The following is a 16,251-nucleotide window of genomic DNA, read 5'->3' as shown; positions in this document are numbered from 1 at the left end:
GGGATTTTTAATTTGTCATTATTAATACAATCTTTGATGTGTTTGCTGCTAAAACTTTTGTTAACTGGTTTAAGGAAATAAGGAAAAGACATTTTAATCGGTGAAAATTTAACTTTCTTTTTTGCAGGTTTACCAAATTGTGTTTTTGTTTTTCAGCTTTTTAAGGTTTAAATAGTTTAAGAAATTTAGGTTTTATGTTTCCACAGGTTTTCAAATTATCATTTCAATACTGCAATAAAAAAATAACAAAGAAAAAACTACCATTTAAAAAAATTCAACTTAAGTATGGTAAAACTCATCTCTCTTTTTATTTTCTAGTTTTATTACTATTACCCACTTGTGACGCACGCCTGCTTTCAGCGTAGTTCTCCTGACATCACCATCAATGACGTAATGACATTTCATCAGACGATGTCACCTGAAGCATAACATCATCTCACCATCGCATTTTCATACGTCACACTGATGAAACGTCGTCCAACGTATTTATACGGTCCGCATACGATGACGTCAGATGTCCATCTTGCCATCCAACTTCATTCGTCACAGTGACGTAAACGACGTGACGTCATGCTGCGGGTTCGATTCTGGTGTGAACCTGTTCTTTGGTCAGCCCCAGACGACCACGACGCCCAATAGGACAGGGCTTCTTCTACGTCACTGACGTAGATTTCTGACGTCACAATGCAATTTTACCACCAGGGCACTGACTGTTTTACACGAAACACACACACGCGCACACACAGAGACATGTTACAGTCGGGCATTTGGTTTTAACAATACCACAATGCGTGGAACGCTCGGCAAAGCTTTTTATAATTTCCCCTGTAACATATTTAATTTGCGATTATAATGTATAAGTCCATAGTAACAGAAACACTTTGTTTCGACGCGATATTCCATGCATCTAATACCGCCATTCTTTTCACTGTTTTTCACTTCCATGCAATCTGTTTGCGAACTTGACAAATTATAATTATAGATTTCAGCTGACAACACAAACTGGTGTTTATTGTTTGATTATATTTCCTTGTAACGTAGAAGTATTTAACTTATATAACTTGTATTAATGCTGTTTTATGCTAAGTTTTATGCTAATTGTGTTTGTGGCTTATTTATGTTGTTGTGTTTTGATTTACACTGTTAATTTATGTGCTTAGCGTCATGCGTGTTTTGCTCGGTTATTTTGCTTTGCACCTTGTTTTTTTTTGTTACATTCCCATGAACCGCTAGGGTGTTGTCCGCTTATCACTGTAGAGTATGTCTTGGTTGGCAAACCGACATTCTATTCATTTTCTGTTTTAGAACTATAGTTAAAAGGTAAAATCTGCCTTTAACTTTCTCATATACACTTACCGAACAGAATTATCAACGACAGTTGTATGCTTTGTGTAGTTTATATTGTTTGTTATTTATCCGCCATACTGGTCTTGTATAATTGTTTTTATTATTATTACCAATTTCCACTAAAGGCGTTTTTGAAACGTTTCCCAAAACAGTTCTTAATAATGGCAGTTATATATTTTATGTACGTAAGTGTCTGTTATACTGATATTGTGTGTTATCTTCTACTAGAGGAGCTTTACAACCCGCTGTGTGGTTTTGTTGTATTGTCCCATTATTGTATTGTCCCATCATTGTGTTGTTATTCGCTTTACAACCTGGTTGTTGGACAAGCTAACTAAGTCGTTGTTTTTTCCTCACAAGTAACTGTAGTTTAATATAACCGCTGCCATAGATAAATCTTAAAACGAAACAGCCAGTTTTCTTGCCTGTTTTTGCACAGGTGTGGTCTTTCTCTGATCAATCTCCTTTCGTTGTGCTTGGCAATTTCATTCTAAGTTGTGGTTACTGTTCCAAGTAGACATGTGCAAAATAAGAGAAATGTTAGCGCTTTCTTTGGAGTACATTTTAAGATATACTTTATGACGTAATATTTTCTACCCTTTGTTCAATATTCTTTTGCATTGTTCTGGGCGCAAATAGGAATACAGCTGGCATTTGTGATGATCTTTTATTGTGCACAAGTGATAAGCTAGTGCTTAACGCAAGGTTTTATTATCATGTTCGGTTTTTAGGGAATTAAATGTTTTAGTTAGCCCACAAACTAAAAGTAATAGTTATTCAGGGGTGTTCAAACATCGCGGGGAAACTAGTAATAAGGAAAGTTAAATATTTCGCATACAAAGTTAGGTCTTCTCAGCAGTGAGAACAATTGTCAAAAGACATCTTTCTCAGCAGTGAGAACAAATGACAGAAAGCGTCTCAGCAGTGAGAACAAATGTCAAAAGATGAAGCTTAGCAACTACACTCATATTGAAATGCGAGAAATGAAATTGAAACCACAGCCAGGGAATATACGGACAGCGTAAACAAAAAGGGTTTTTCTAAATTCTAACCAATGTTTCTATTTGCGTTAATGTTTTGTCCAAAGGTTTAACCTTGTTTAATATCGAATTTGATGACTATCGCTATATTTTGGTCACCAAGCCATAACATAACACAACAAATTAACACAATGTTAACATATTTAACAGAGCAGCGTGCTGGATTGGTAGGTAAAACAGAAAAAAAAAACCGGTTTCCTGTGGGTTTTCGCGGGAATATTCCAGTTTCAAACCGGTTTTGACAGGTTTCTCCAGCCTACCGAACCTCCAAACCAGTTTTCAAAATCGAAAATTTTGGCTACAGCCTTTCCGTTTTTTCGATTTTGTGGGGTCAAAAAATCGAAGAAAAAAACCGGTTTTCGGTGGGTTTTTGCGGGAATATTCCAGTTTCAAACCGGTTTTGACCGGCTTCTGCATCCTACCAAACCTCCAAACCGGTTTTCAAAATCGAAAATTTTGACCCGAGTTTTGAAAAAACCCTAAGGCTATAGCCTTTCCGTTTTTTCGATTTTTGGGGGTCAAAAAATCGAAGAAAAATCCGGTTTTCTGTAGGTTTTTGTGGGAATATTCCAGTTTCAAACCGGTTTTGACCGGTTTCTGCATCCTACCGAACCTCCAAACCGGTTTGAACCGGTTTTCAAAATCAAAAATTTTGACCCGAGTTTTCAAAAAAACGTAAGGCTATAGCCTTTCCGTTTTTTCGATTTTTGGGGGTCAAAAAATCGAAGAAAAATCCGGTTTTCGGTGGGTTTTTGCGGGAATATTCCACTTTCAAACCGGTTTTGACCGGTTTCTGCATCCTACCGAACCTCCAAACCGGTTCAAACCGGTTTTGAAAATCGAAAATTTTGACCCGAGTTTTGAAAAACCCCAAAGGCTATAGCCTTTCCGATTTTTCGATTTTGTGGGGTCAAAAAATCGAAGAAAAATCCGTTTTTCTGTTGGTTTTTGCGGGAATATTCCAGTTTCAAACCGGTTTTGACTGGTTTCTGCATCCTACCGAACCTCCAAACCGGTTCAAACCGGTTTTCAAAATCGAAAATTTTGACCCGATTTTTGAAAAACCCCAAGGCTATAGCCTTTCCGTTTTTTCGATTTTTGGGGGTCAAAAAATCGAAGAAAAATCCGGTTTTCTGTTGGTTTTTGTGGGAATATTCCAGTTTCAAACCGGTTTTGACCGGTTTCTGCATCCTACCGAACCTCCAAACCGGTTTTCAAAATCGAAAATTTTGACCCGAGTTTTCAAAAAAACGTAAGGCTATAGCCTTTCCGTTTTTTCGATTTTTGGGGGTCAAAAAATCGAAGAAAAATCCGGTTTTCGGTGGGTTTTTGCGGGAATATTCCACTTTCAAACCGGTTTTGACCGGTTTCTGCATCCTACCGAACCTCCAAACCGGTTTGAACCGGTTTTCAAAATCGAAAATTTTGACCCGAATTTTGAAAAAAACCTAAGGCTATAGCCTTTCCGTTTTTTCGATTTTGTGGGGTCAAAAAATCGAAGAAAAATCCGGTTTTCGGTGGGTTTTTGCGGGAATATTCCAGTTTCAAACCGGTTTTGACCGGTTTCTGCATCCTACCGAACCTCCAAACCGGTTTGAACCGGTTTTCAAAATCGAAAATTTTGACCCGAGTTTTGAAAAACCCCAAAGGCTATAGCCTTTCCGTTTTTTCGATTTTGTGGGGTCAAAAAATCGAAGAAAAATCCGGTTTTCTGTTGGTTTTTGCGGGAATATTCCAGTTTCAAACCGGTTTTGACCGGTTTCTGCATCCTACCGAACCTCCAAACCGGTTCAAACCGGTTTTCAAAATCGAAAATTTTGACCCGATTTTTGAAAAACCCTAAGGCTATAGCCTTTCCGTTTTTTCGATTTTTGGGGGTCAAAAAATCGAAGAAAAATCCGGTTTTCTGTTGGTTTTTGTGGGAATATTCCAGTTTCAAACCGGTTTTGACCGGTTTCTGCATCCTACCGAACCTCCAAACCGGTTTTCAAAATCGAAAATTTTGACCCGAGTTTTCAAGAAAACGTAAGGCTATAGCCTTTCCGTTTTTTCGATTTTTGGGGGTCAAAAAATCGAAGAAAAATCCGGTTTTCGGTGGGTTTTTGCGGGAATATTCCACTTTCAAACCGGTTTTGACCGGTTTCTGCATCCTACCGAACCTCCAAACCGGTTTGAACCGGTTTTCAAAATCGAAAATTTTGACCCGAATTGTGAAAAAAACTAAAGGCCACAGCCTTTCCTTTTTTTCGATTTTGTGGGGTCAAAAAATCGAAGAAAAATCCGTTTTTCTGTTGGTTTTTGCGGGAATATTCCAGTTTCAAACCGGTTTTGACCGGTTTCTGCATCCTACCGAACCTCCAAACCGGTTCAAACCGATTTTCAAAATCGAAAATTTTGACCCGATTTTTGAAAAACCCTAAGGCTATAGCCTTTCCGTTTTTTCGATTTTTGGGGGTCAAAAAATCGAAGAAAAATCCGGTTTTCTGTAGGTTTTTGTGGGAATATTCCAGTTTCAAACCGGTTTTGACCGGTTTCTGCATCCTACCGAACCTCCAAACCGGTTTAAACCGGTTTTCAAAATCGAAAATTTTGACCCGAGTTTTGAAAAACCCTAAGGCTATAGCCTTTCCGTTTTTTCGATTTTGTGGGGTCAAAAAATCGAAGAAAAATCCGGTTTTCTGTTGGTTTTTGCGCGAATATTCCACTTTCAAACCGGTTTTGACCGGTTTCTGCATCCTACCGAACCTCCAAACCGGTTCAAACCGGTTTTCAAAATCGAATATTTTGACCCGATTTTTGAAAAACCCTAAGGCTATAGCCTTTCCGTTTTTTCGATTTTTGGGGGTCAAAAAATCGAAGAAAAATCCGGTTTTCTGTTGGTTTTTGTGGGAATATTCCAGTTTCAAACCGGTTTTGACCGGTTTCTGCATCCTACCGAACCTCCAAACCGGTTTAAACCGGTTTTCAAAATCGAAAATTTTGACCCGATTTTTGAAAAACCCCAAAGGCTATAGCCTTTCCGTTTTTTCGATTTTGTGGGGTCAAAAAATCGAAGAAAAATCCGGGTTTCTGTTGGTTTTTGCGGGAATATTCCAGTTTCAAACCGGTTTTGACCGGTTTCTGCATCCTACCGAACCTCCAAACCGGTTTGAACCGGTTTTCAAAATCGAAAATTTTGACCCGAATTTTGAAAAAAACCTAAGGCCATAGCCTTTCCGTTTTTTCGATTTTTGGGGGTCAAAAAATCGAAGAAAAATCCGGTTTTCTGTTGGTTTTCGCGGGAATATTCCAGTTTCAAACCGGTTTTGACCGGTTTCTGCATCCTACTGAACCTCCAAACCGGTTCAAACCGGTTTTCAAAATCGATAATTTTGACCCGATTTTTTAAAAAACCTAAGGCTATAGCCTTTCCGTTTTTTCGATTTTTGGGGGTCAAAAAATCGAAGAAAAATCCGGTTTTCTGTTGGTTTTTGCGGGAATATTCCACTTTCAAACCGGTTTTGACCGGTTTCTGCATCCTACCGAACCTCCAAACCGGTTCAAACCGGTTTTCAAAATCGAAAATTTTGACCCGAGTTTTGAAAAAACCCTAAGGCTATAGCCTTTCCGTTTTTTCGATTTTTGGGGGTCAAAAAATCGAAGAAAAATCCGGTTTTCTGTTGGTTTTCGCGGGAATATTCCACTTTCAAACCGGTTTTGACCGGTTTCTGCATCCTACTGAACCTCCAAACCGGTTCAAACCGGTTTTCAAAATCGAAAATTTTGACCCGAGTTTTGAAAAACCCTAAGGCTATAGCCTTTCCGTTTTTTCGATTTTTGGGGGTCAAAAAATCGAAGAAAAATCCGGTTTTCTGTTGGTTTTTGCGCGAATATTCCACTTTCAAACCGGTTTTGACCGGTTTCTGCATCCTACCGAACCTCCAAACCGGTTCAAACCGGTTTTCAAAATCGAAAATTTTGACCCGATTTTTGAAAAACCCTAAGGCTATAGCCTTTCCGTTTTTTCGATTTTTGGGGGTCAAAAAATCGAAGAAAAATCCGGTTTTCTGTTGGTTTTTGTGGGAATATTCCAGTTTCAAACCGGTTTTGACCGGTTTCTGCATCCTACCGAACCTCCAAACCGGTTTTCAAAATCGAAAATTTTGACCCGAGTTTTCAAGAAAACGTAAGGCTATAGCCTTTCCGTTTTTTCGATTTTTGGGGGTCAAAAAATCGAAGAAAAATCCGGTTTTCGGTGGGTTTTTGCGGGAATATTCCACTTTCAAACCGGTTTTGACCGGTTTCTGCATCCTACCGAACCTCCAAACCGGTTTGAACCGGTTTTCAAAATCGAAAATTTTGACCCGAATTTTGAAAAAAACCTAAGGCCACAGCCTTTCCGTTTTTTCGATTTTTGGGGATCAAAAAATCGAAGAAAAATCCGGTTTTCGGTGGGTTTTTGCGGGAATATTCCAGTTTCAAACCGGTTTTGACCGGTTTCTGCATCCTACCGAACCTCCAAACCCGTTTAAACCGGTTTTCAAAATCAAAAATTTTGACCCGAGTTTTCAAAAAAACGTAAGGCTATAGCCTTTCCGTTTTTTCGATTTTTGGGGGTCAAAAAATCGAAGAAAAATCCGGTTTTCGGTGGGTTTTTGCGGAAATATTCCAGTTTCAAACCGGTTTTGACCGGTTTCTGCATCCTACCGAACCTCCAAACCGGTTCAAACCGGTTTTCAAAATCAAAAATTTTGACCCGAGTTTTCAAAAAAACGTAAGGCTATAGCCTTTCCGTTTTTTCGATTTTTGGGGGTCAAAAAATCGAAGAAAAATCCGGTTTTCGGTTGGTTTTTGCGGGAATATTCCACTTTCAAACCGGTTTTGACCGGTTTCTGCATCCTACCGAACCTCCATACCGGTTCAAACCGGTTTTCAAAATCGAAAATTTTGACCCGAGTTTTGAAAAACCCCTAAGGCTATAGCCTTTCCTTTTTTTCGATTTTTGGGGGTCAAAAAATCGAAGAAAAATCCGTTTTTCTGTTGGTTTTTGCGGGAATATTCCAGTTTCAAACCGGTTTTGACCGGTTTCTGCATCCTACCGAACCTCCAAACCGGTTCAAACCGATTTTCAAAATCGAAAATTTTGACCCGATTTTTGAAAAACCATAAGGCTATAGCCTTTCCGTTTTTTCGATTTTTGGGGGTCAAAAAATCGAAGAAAAATCCGGTTTTCTGTAGGTTTTTGTGGGAATATTCCAGTTTCAAACCGGTTTTGACCGGTTTCTGCATCCTACCGAACCTCCAAACCGGTTTAAACCGGTTTTCAAAATCGAAAATTTTGACCCGAGTTTTGAAAAACCCTAAGGCTATAGCCTTTCCGTTTTTTCGATTTTGTGGGGTCAAAAAATCGAAGAAAAATCCGGTTTTCTGTTGGTTTTTGCGCGAATATTCCACTTTCAAACCGGTTTTGACCGGTTTCTGCATCCTACCGAACCTCCAAACCGGTTCAAACCGGTTTTCAAAATCGAATATTTTGACCCGATTTTTGAAAAACCCCAAAGGCTATAGTCTTTCCTTTTTTTCGATTTTGTGGGGTCAAAAAATCGAAGAAAAATCCGTTTTTCTGTTGGTTTTTGCGGGAATATTCCAGTTTCAAACCGGTTTTGACCGGTTTCTGCATCCTACCGAACCTCCAAACCGGTTTGAACCGGTTTTCAAAATCGAAAATTTTGACCCGAATTTTGAAAAAAACCTAAGGCCATAGCCTTTCCGTTTTTTCGATTTTTGGGGGTCAAAAAATCGAAGAAAAATCCGGTTTTCTGTTGGTTTTCGCGGGAATATTCCAGTTTCAAACCGGTTTTGACCGGTTTCTGCATCCTACTGAACCTCCAAACCGGTTCAAACCGGTTTTCAAAATCGAAAATTTTGACCCGAGTTTTTAAAAAACCTAAGGCTATAGCCTTTCCGTTTTTTCGATTTTTGGGGGTCAAAAAATCGAAGAAAAATCCGGTTTTCTGTTGGTTTTTGCGGGAATATTCCACTTTCAAACCGGTTTTGACCGGTTTCTGCATCCTACCGAACCTCCAAACCGGTTTAAACCGGTTTTCAAAATCGAAAATTTTGACCCGAGTTTTGAAAAAACCCTAAGGCTATAGCCTTTCCGTTTTTTCGAATATTGGGGGTCAAAAAATCGAAGAAAAATCCGGTTTTCGGTTGGTTTTTGCGGGAATATTCCACTTTCAAACCGGTTTTGACCGGTTTCTGCATCCTACCGAACCTCCAAACCGGTTTGAACCGGTTTTCAAAATCGAAAATTTTGACCCGAGTTTTGAAAAACCCCAAAGGCTATAGCCTTTCCGTTTTTTCGATTTTGTGGGGTCAAAAAATCGAAGAAAAATCCGTTTTTCTGTTGGTTTTTGCGGGAATATTCCAGTTTCAAACCGGTTTTGACCGGTTTCTGCATCCTACCGAACCTCCAAACCGGTTTAAACCGGTTTTCAAAATCGAAAATTTTGACCCGAGTTTTGAAAAAACCCTAAGGCTATAGCCTTTCCGTTTTTTCGATTTTGTGGGGTCAAAAAATCGAAGAAAAATCCGGGTTTCTGTTGGTTTTTGCGGGAATATTCCAGTTTCAAACCGGTTTTGACCGGTTTCTGCATCCTACCGAACCTCCAAACCGGTTTGGACCGGTTTTCAAAATCGAAAATTTTGACCCGAATTTTGAAAAACCCCAAAGGCTATAGCCTTTCCGTTTTTTCGATTTTTGGGGGTCAAAAAAATCGAAGAAAAATCCGGTTTTCTGTTGGTTTTCGCGGGAATATTCCAGTTTCAAACCGGTTTTGACCGGTTTCTGCATCCTACTGAACCTCCAAACCGGTTCAAACCGGTTTTCAAAATCGAAAATTTTGACCCGAGTTTTGAAAAAACCCTAAGGCTATAGCCTTTCCGTTTTTTCGATTTTTGGGGGTCAAAAAATCGAAGAAAAATCCGGTTTTCTGTTGGTTTTCGCGGGAATATTCCAGTTTCAAACCGGTTTTGACCGGTTTCTGCATCCTACTGAACCTCCAAACCGGTTCAAACCGGTTTTCAAAATCGAAAATTTTGACCCGAATTTTGAAAAACCCCAAAGGCTATAGTCTTTCCGTTTTTTCGATTTTGTGGGGTCAAAAAATCGAAGAAAAATCCGGGTTTCTGTTGGTTTTTGCGGGAATATTCCAGTTTCAAACCGGTTTTGACCGGTTTCTGCATCCTACCGAACCTCCAAACCGGTTTGGACCGGTTTTCAAAATCGAAAATTTTGACCCGAATTTTGAAAAAACCCTAAGGCCATAGCCTTTCCGTTTTTTCGATTTTTGGGGGTCAAAAAATCGAAGAAAAATACCGGTTTTCTGTTGGTTTTTGCGGGAATATTCCAGTTTCAAACCGGTTTTGACCGGTTTCTGCATCCTACCGAACCTCCAAACCGGTTTAAACCGGTTTTCAAAATCGAAAATTTTGACCCGAGTTTTCAAAAAAACGTAAGGCTAGAGCCTTTCCGTTTTTTCGATTTTTGGGGGTCAAAAAATCGAAGAAAAATCCGGTTTTCGATGGGTTTTTGCGGGAATATTCCAGTTTCAAACCGGTTTTGACCGGTTTCTGCATCCTACCGAACCTCCAAACCGGTTTGAACCGGTTTTCAAAATCGAAAATTTTGACCCGATTTTTGAAAAACCCTAAGGCTATAGCCTTTCCGTTTTTTCGATTTTTGGGGGTCAAAAAATCGAAGAAAAATCCGGTTTTCTGTTGGTTTTTGTGGGAATATTCCAGTTTCAAACCGGTTTTGACCGGTTTCTGCATCCTACCGAACCTCCAAACCGGTTTTCAAAATCGAAAATTTTGACCCGAGTTTTCAAAAAACCCTAAGGCTATAGCCTTTCCGTTTTTTCGATTTTGTGGGGTCAAAAAATCGAAGAAAAATCCGTTTTTCTGTTGGTTTTTGCGGGAATATTCCAGTTTCAAACCGGTTTTGACCGGTTTCTGCATCCTACCGAACCTCCAAACCGGTTCAAACCGGTTTTCAAAATCGAAAATTTTGACCCGAGTTTTGAAAAACCCTAAGGCTATAGCCTTTCCGTTTTTTCGATTTTTGGGGGTCAAAAAATCGAAGAAAAATCCGGTTTTCTGTTGGTTTTTGTGGGAATATTCCAGTTTCAAACCGGTTTTGACCGGTTTCTGCATCCTACCGAACCTCCAAACCGGTTTGAACCGGTTTTCAAAATCGAAAATTTTGACCCGATTTTTGAAAAACCCCAAAGGCTATAGTCTTTCCGTTTTTTTCGATTTTGTGGGGTCAAAAAATCGAAGAAAAATACCGGTTTTCGGTGGGTTTTTGCGGGAATATTCCAGTTTCAAACCGGTTTTGACCGGTTTTTCCAGCTTACCGAACCTCCAAACCGGTTTAAACCGGTTTTCAAAATCGAAAATTTTGACCAGAGTTTTGAAAACCCCCAAAGGCTATAGCCTTTCCGTTTTTTCGAATATTGGGGGTCAAAAAATCGAAGAAAAATCCGGTTTTCGGTTGGTTTTTGCGGGAATATTCCAGTTTCAAACCGGTTTTGACCGGCTTCTGCATCCTACCGAACCTCCAAACCGGTTTAAACCGATTTTCAAAATCGAAAATTTTGACCCGATTTTTGAAAAAACCCTAAGGCTATAGCCTTTCCGTTTTTTCGATTTTGTGGGGTCAAAAAATCGAAGAAAAATCCGGTTTTCGGTTGGTTTTTGCGGGAATATTCCAGTTTCAAACCGGTTTTGACCGGCTTCTGCATCCTACCGAACCTCCAAACCGGTTTAAACCGATTTTCAAAATCGAAAATTTTGACCCGATTTTTGAAAAAACCCTAAGGCTATAGCCTTTCCGTTTTTTCGATTTTTGGGGTCAAAAAATCGAAGAAAAATCCGGGTTTCTGTTGGTTTTTGCGGGAATATTCCAGTTTCAAACCGGTTTTGACCGGTTTCTGCATCCTACCGAACCTCCAAACCGGTTTTCAAAATCGAAAATTTTGACCCGATTTTTGAAAAACCCCAAAGGCTATAGTCTTTCCGTTTTTTTCGATTTTGTGGGGTCAAAAAATCGAAGAAAAATACCGGTTTTCGGTGGGTTTTTGCGGGAATATTCCAGTTTCAAACCGGTTTCGACCGGTTTTTCCAGCTTACCGAACCTCCAAACCGGTTTAAACCGGTTTTCAAAATCGAAAATTTTGACCAGAGTTTTGAAAACCCCCAAAGGCTATAGCCTTTCCGTTTTTTCGAATATTGGGGGTCAAAAAATCGAAGAAAAATCCGGTTTTCGGTTGGTTTTTGCGGGAATATTCCAGTTTCAAACCGGTTTTGACCGGCTTCTGCATCCTACCGAACCTCCAAACCGGTTTAAACCGATTTTCAAAATCGAAAATTTTGACCCGATTTTTGAAAAAACCCTAAGGCTATAGCCTTTCCGTTTTTTCGATTTTGTGGGGTCAAAAAATCGAAGAAAAATCCGGTTTTCGGTTGGTTTTTGCGGGAATATTCCAGTTTCAAACCGGTTTTGACCGGCTTCTGCATCCTACCGAACCTCCAAACCGGTTTAAACCGATTTTCAAAATCGAAAATTTTGACCCGATTTTTGAAAAAACCCTAAGGCTATAGCCTTTCCGTTTTTTCGATTTTTGGGGTCAAAAAATCGAAGAAAAATCCGGGTTTCTGTTGGTTTTTGCGGGAATATTCCAGTTTCAAACCGGTTTTGACCGGTTTCTGCATCCTACCGAACCTCCAAACCGGTTTTCAAAATCGAAAATTTTGACCCGATTTTTGAAAAAACCCAAAGGCTATAGCCTTTCCGTTTTTTCGATTTTTGGGGTCAAAAAATCGAAGAAATATCCGGTTTTCTGTTGGTTTTTGCGGGAATATTCCACTTTCAAACCGATTTTGACCGGTTTCTGCATCCTACCGAACCTCCAAACCGGTTCAAACCGGTTTTCAAAATCGAATATTTTGACCCGATTTTTGAAAAACCCTAAGGCTATAGCCTTTCCGTTTTTTCGATTTTTGGGGGTTAAAAAATCGAAGAAAAATACCGGTTTTCGGTGGGTTTTTGCGGGAATATTCCAGTTTCAAACCGGTTTTGACCGGTTTTTCCAGCCTACCGAACCTCCAAACCGTTTTACAAAATCGAAAATTTTGGCTATAGCCTTTCCGTTTTTTCGATTTTGTGGGGTCAAAAAATCGAAGAAAAAAACGGTTTTCGGTGGGTTTTTGCGGGAATATTCCAGTTTCAAACCGGTTTTGACCGGCTTCTGCATCCTACCAAACCTCCAAACCGGTTTAAACCGCTTTTCAAAATCGAAAATTTTGACCCGATTTTTGAAAAAGACCTAAGGCTATAGCCTTTCCGTTTTTTCGATTTTTGGGGGTCAAAAAATCGAAGAAAAATCCGGTTTTCGGTGGGGTTTTGCGGGAATATTCCAGTTTCAAACCGGTTTTGACCGGTTTCTGCATCCTACCGAACCTCCAAACCGGTTTTCAAAATCGAAAATTTTGACCCGAGTTTTGAAAAAACCCTAAGGCTATAGCCTTTCCGTTTTTTCGATTTTGTGGGGTCAAAAAATCGAAGAAAAATCCGTTTTTCTGTTGGTTTTTGCGGGAATATTCCAGTTTCAAACCGGTTTTGACCGGTTTCTGCATCCTACCGAACCTCCAAACCGGTTCAAACCGGTTTTCAAAATCGAAAATTTTGACCCGAGTTTTGAAAAACCCTAAGGCTATAGCCTTTCCGTTTTTTCGATTTTTGGGGGTCAAAAAATCGAAGAAAAATCCGGTTTTCGGTTGGTTTTTGTGGGAATATTCCAGTTTCAAACCGGTTTTGACCGGTTTCTGCATCCTACCGAACCTCCAAACCGGTTTGAACCGGTTTTCAAAATCGAAAATTTTGACCCGATTTTTGAAAAACCCCAAAGGCTATAGTCTTTCCGTTTTTTTCGATTTTGTGGGGTCAAAAAATCGAAGAAAAATACCGGTTTTCGGTGGGTTTTTGCGGGAATATTCCAGTTTCAAACCGGTTTTGACCGGTTTTTCCAGCTTACCGAACCTCCAAACCGGTTTAAACCGGTTTTCAAAATCGAAAATTTTGACCAGAGTTTTGAAAACCCCCTAAGGCTATAGCCTTTCCGTTTTTTCGATTTTGTGGGGTCAAAAAATCGAAGAAAAATCCGGTTTTCGGTTGGTTTTTGCGGGAATATTCCAGTTTCAAACCGGTTTTGACCGGCTTCTGCATCCTACCGAACCTCCAAACCGGTTTAAACCGATTTTCAAAATCGAAAATTTTGACCCGATTTTTGAAAAAACCCTAAGGCTATAGCCTTTCCGTTTTTTCGATTTTTGGGGTCAAAAAATCGAAGAAAAATCCGGGTTTCTGTTGGTTTTTGCGGGAATATTCCAGTTTCAAACCGGTTTTGACCGGTTTCTGCATCCTACCGAACCTCCAAACCGGTTTTCAAAATCGAAAATTTTGACCCGATTTTTGAAAAACCCCAAAGGCTATAGCCTTTCCGTTTTTTCGAATATTGGGGGTCAAAAAATCGAAGAAAAATCCGGTTTTCGGTTGGTTTTTGCGGGAATATTCCAGTTTCAAACCGGTTTTGACCGGCTTCTGCATCCTACCGAACCTCCAAACCGGTTTAAACCGATTTTCAAAATCGAAAATTTTGACCCGATTTTTGAAAAAACCCTAAGGCTATAGCCTTTCCGTTTTTTCGATTTTGTGGGGTCAAAAAATCGAAGAAAAATCCGGTTTTCGGTTGGTTTTTGCGGGAATATTCCAGTTTCAAACCGGTTTTGACCGGCTTCTGCATCCTACCGAACCTCCAAACCGGTTTAAACCGATTTTCAAAATCGAAAATTTTGACCCGATTTTTGAAAAAACCCTAAGGCTATAGCCTTTCCGTTTTTTCGATTTTTGGGGTCAAAAAATCGAAGAAAAATCCGGGTTTCTGTTGGTTTTTGCGGGAATATTCCAGTTTCAAACCGGTTTTGACCGGTTTCTGCATCCTACCGAACCTCCAAACCGGTTTTCAAAATCGAAAATTTTGACCCGATTTTTGAAAAAACCCAAAGGCTATAGCCTTTCCGTTTTTTCGATTTTTGGGGTCAAAAAATCGAAGAAAAATCCGGTTTTCGGTGGGTTTTTGCGGGAATATTCCAGTTTCAAACCGGTTTTGACCGGTTTCTGCATCCTACCGAACCTCCAAACCGGTTTTCAAAATCGAAAATTTTGACCAGAGTTTTGAAAAAACCGTAAGGCTATAGCCTTTCCGTTTTTTCGATTTTTGGGGGTCAAAAAATCGAAGAAAAATCCGGTTTGCTGTTGGTTTTTGCGGGAATATTCCAGTTTGAAACCGGTTTTGACCGGTTTCTGCATGCTACCGAACCTCCAAACCGGTTTAAACCGGTTTTCAAAATCGAAAATTTTGACCAGAGTTTTGAAAAAACCCTAAGGCTATAGCCTTTCCGTTTTTTCGATTTTTGGGGGTCAAAAAATTGAAGAAAAATCCGGTTTTCTGTTGGTTTTTGCGGGAATATTCCAGTTTCAAACCGGTTTTGACCGGCTTCTGCATCCTACCGAACCTCCAAACCGGTTTAAACCGGTTTTCAAAATCGAAAATTTTGACCCGATTTTTGAAAAACATGTTTCGACACCTCACTGCAACCGTCGAATTGTGTTGTGTCAGCTGGGCAACTAAACGATACGTCTGCTCCAAATCATCTCAAATGTCAATACAGCGCGCCGATTGCGCCCTTGTACGTATATGTAGACATGGCAGGCATCTATTTGCTTTACCCCGTGTACGAAAACAAACTCAACCGTTGGTTATCAGCAGGAGTTATAATTGACGAACGCACTGACGATGTTATCTTAAGTTTACTGGAAGCTAGCACCAGTTCCCAGTGTGACATAATTGTTTTTGCATTGCCTTACTGGTTCCCGTGTAACACTGTATACACCATGTGATATCGTATACAGTAGTAAGAAATGTTACGTTGAACATTCCAACAATTATTGATCTATGTGTAATCTGTTTTTTCCTGTTCCACGTAATCGTTAACAAGCACTGAGGAAAAATGAACAAACCAAAGAAAAGGCAAGTCGGTACATAATTATTAAAGTCAGATCAACGAAAACAAATGTAAAATAGACAATGGTGTTTGAAAAGATGATTGTTTGGAGGCAAACCAATCCATAAAATGTACCAACTTGTGAAATATGTAATCGGTAAATTGCTCTATTACTTGTTTCGCCATTATTTGACAAAAATCGTACATTAGATACGTTAACTATCGTAAATGCGCATTTAAAGCTGATTAAACCAGAGCATTTCACTAACGGTTACAGTGTTAAAGGCAGTGGTTGGATTCAGACGGTTCGATTTTATGAGATCAGCGAACCGGTTAGCATTACTGGTTACAGACTTTTCGTAACAGAACCGGCTGAAAAACATGACTTTTGTGATAGAACTGGCTGATAAAAAAAATTTAATCCCACCACTGGGTAAAGGGGTTTGTTATTAACAGTACTGGTGCCCGTAACCTTTGCTGTCATATCAAATTAGAGTTACAAAACTGAAACCTGAAAAGTGCGTAAAAAAATCCACACCCTCTGGAAATAGCAAAAAGGATGTGGCAACATTAATTGATTTTAAATCGGGTCATTTTACTAAAACTGAACAATAATTTGTCTATTTTTAGCAACAAAACAACATTTCCTTTGCCTCTATTCAATACATTACGTCATGTAAATCACTGTTAACACAATTTTTTGGCTTCTTTGTACCTTATTCTATGTTAAGAACACAAAGCGAGAGAAAAAAACATT

At 39.4% G+C, this 16,251-nt stretch overlaps 1 long non-coding RNA gene across 1 annotated transcript; it reads left to right on the top strand.

Moving 5' to 3' along the window:
- Positions 1–2,012, top strand: LOC145204598 (uncharacterized). The gene is made up of 2 exons (XR_013853511.1): positions 1–100; positions 319–2,012. It is a non-coding gene; the product is annotated as an uncharacterized LOC145204598 (long non-coding RNA).
- Positions 2,013–16,251: the final 14,239 nt, after the last annotated feature.

The sequence above is a fragment of the Phallusia mammillata genome, chromosome 8, assembly GCF_965637545.1.
Source record: "Phallusia mammillata chromosome 8, kaPhaMamm4.hap1.1, whole genome shotgun sequence".
Taxonomy (NCBI): Eukaryota; Metazoa; Chordata; class Ascidiacea; order Phlebobranchia; family Ascidiidae; genus Phallusia; species Phallusia mammillata.
Note: the sequence above shows the minus strand (reverse complement) of the source record. Positions and strands in the feature narration are given on the sequence as shown.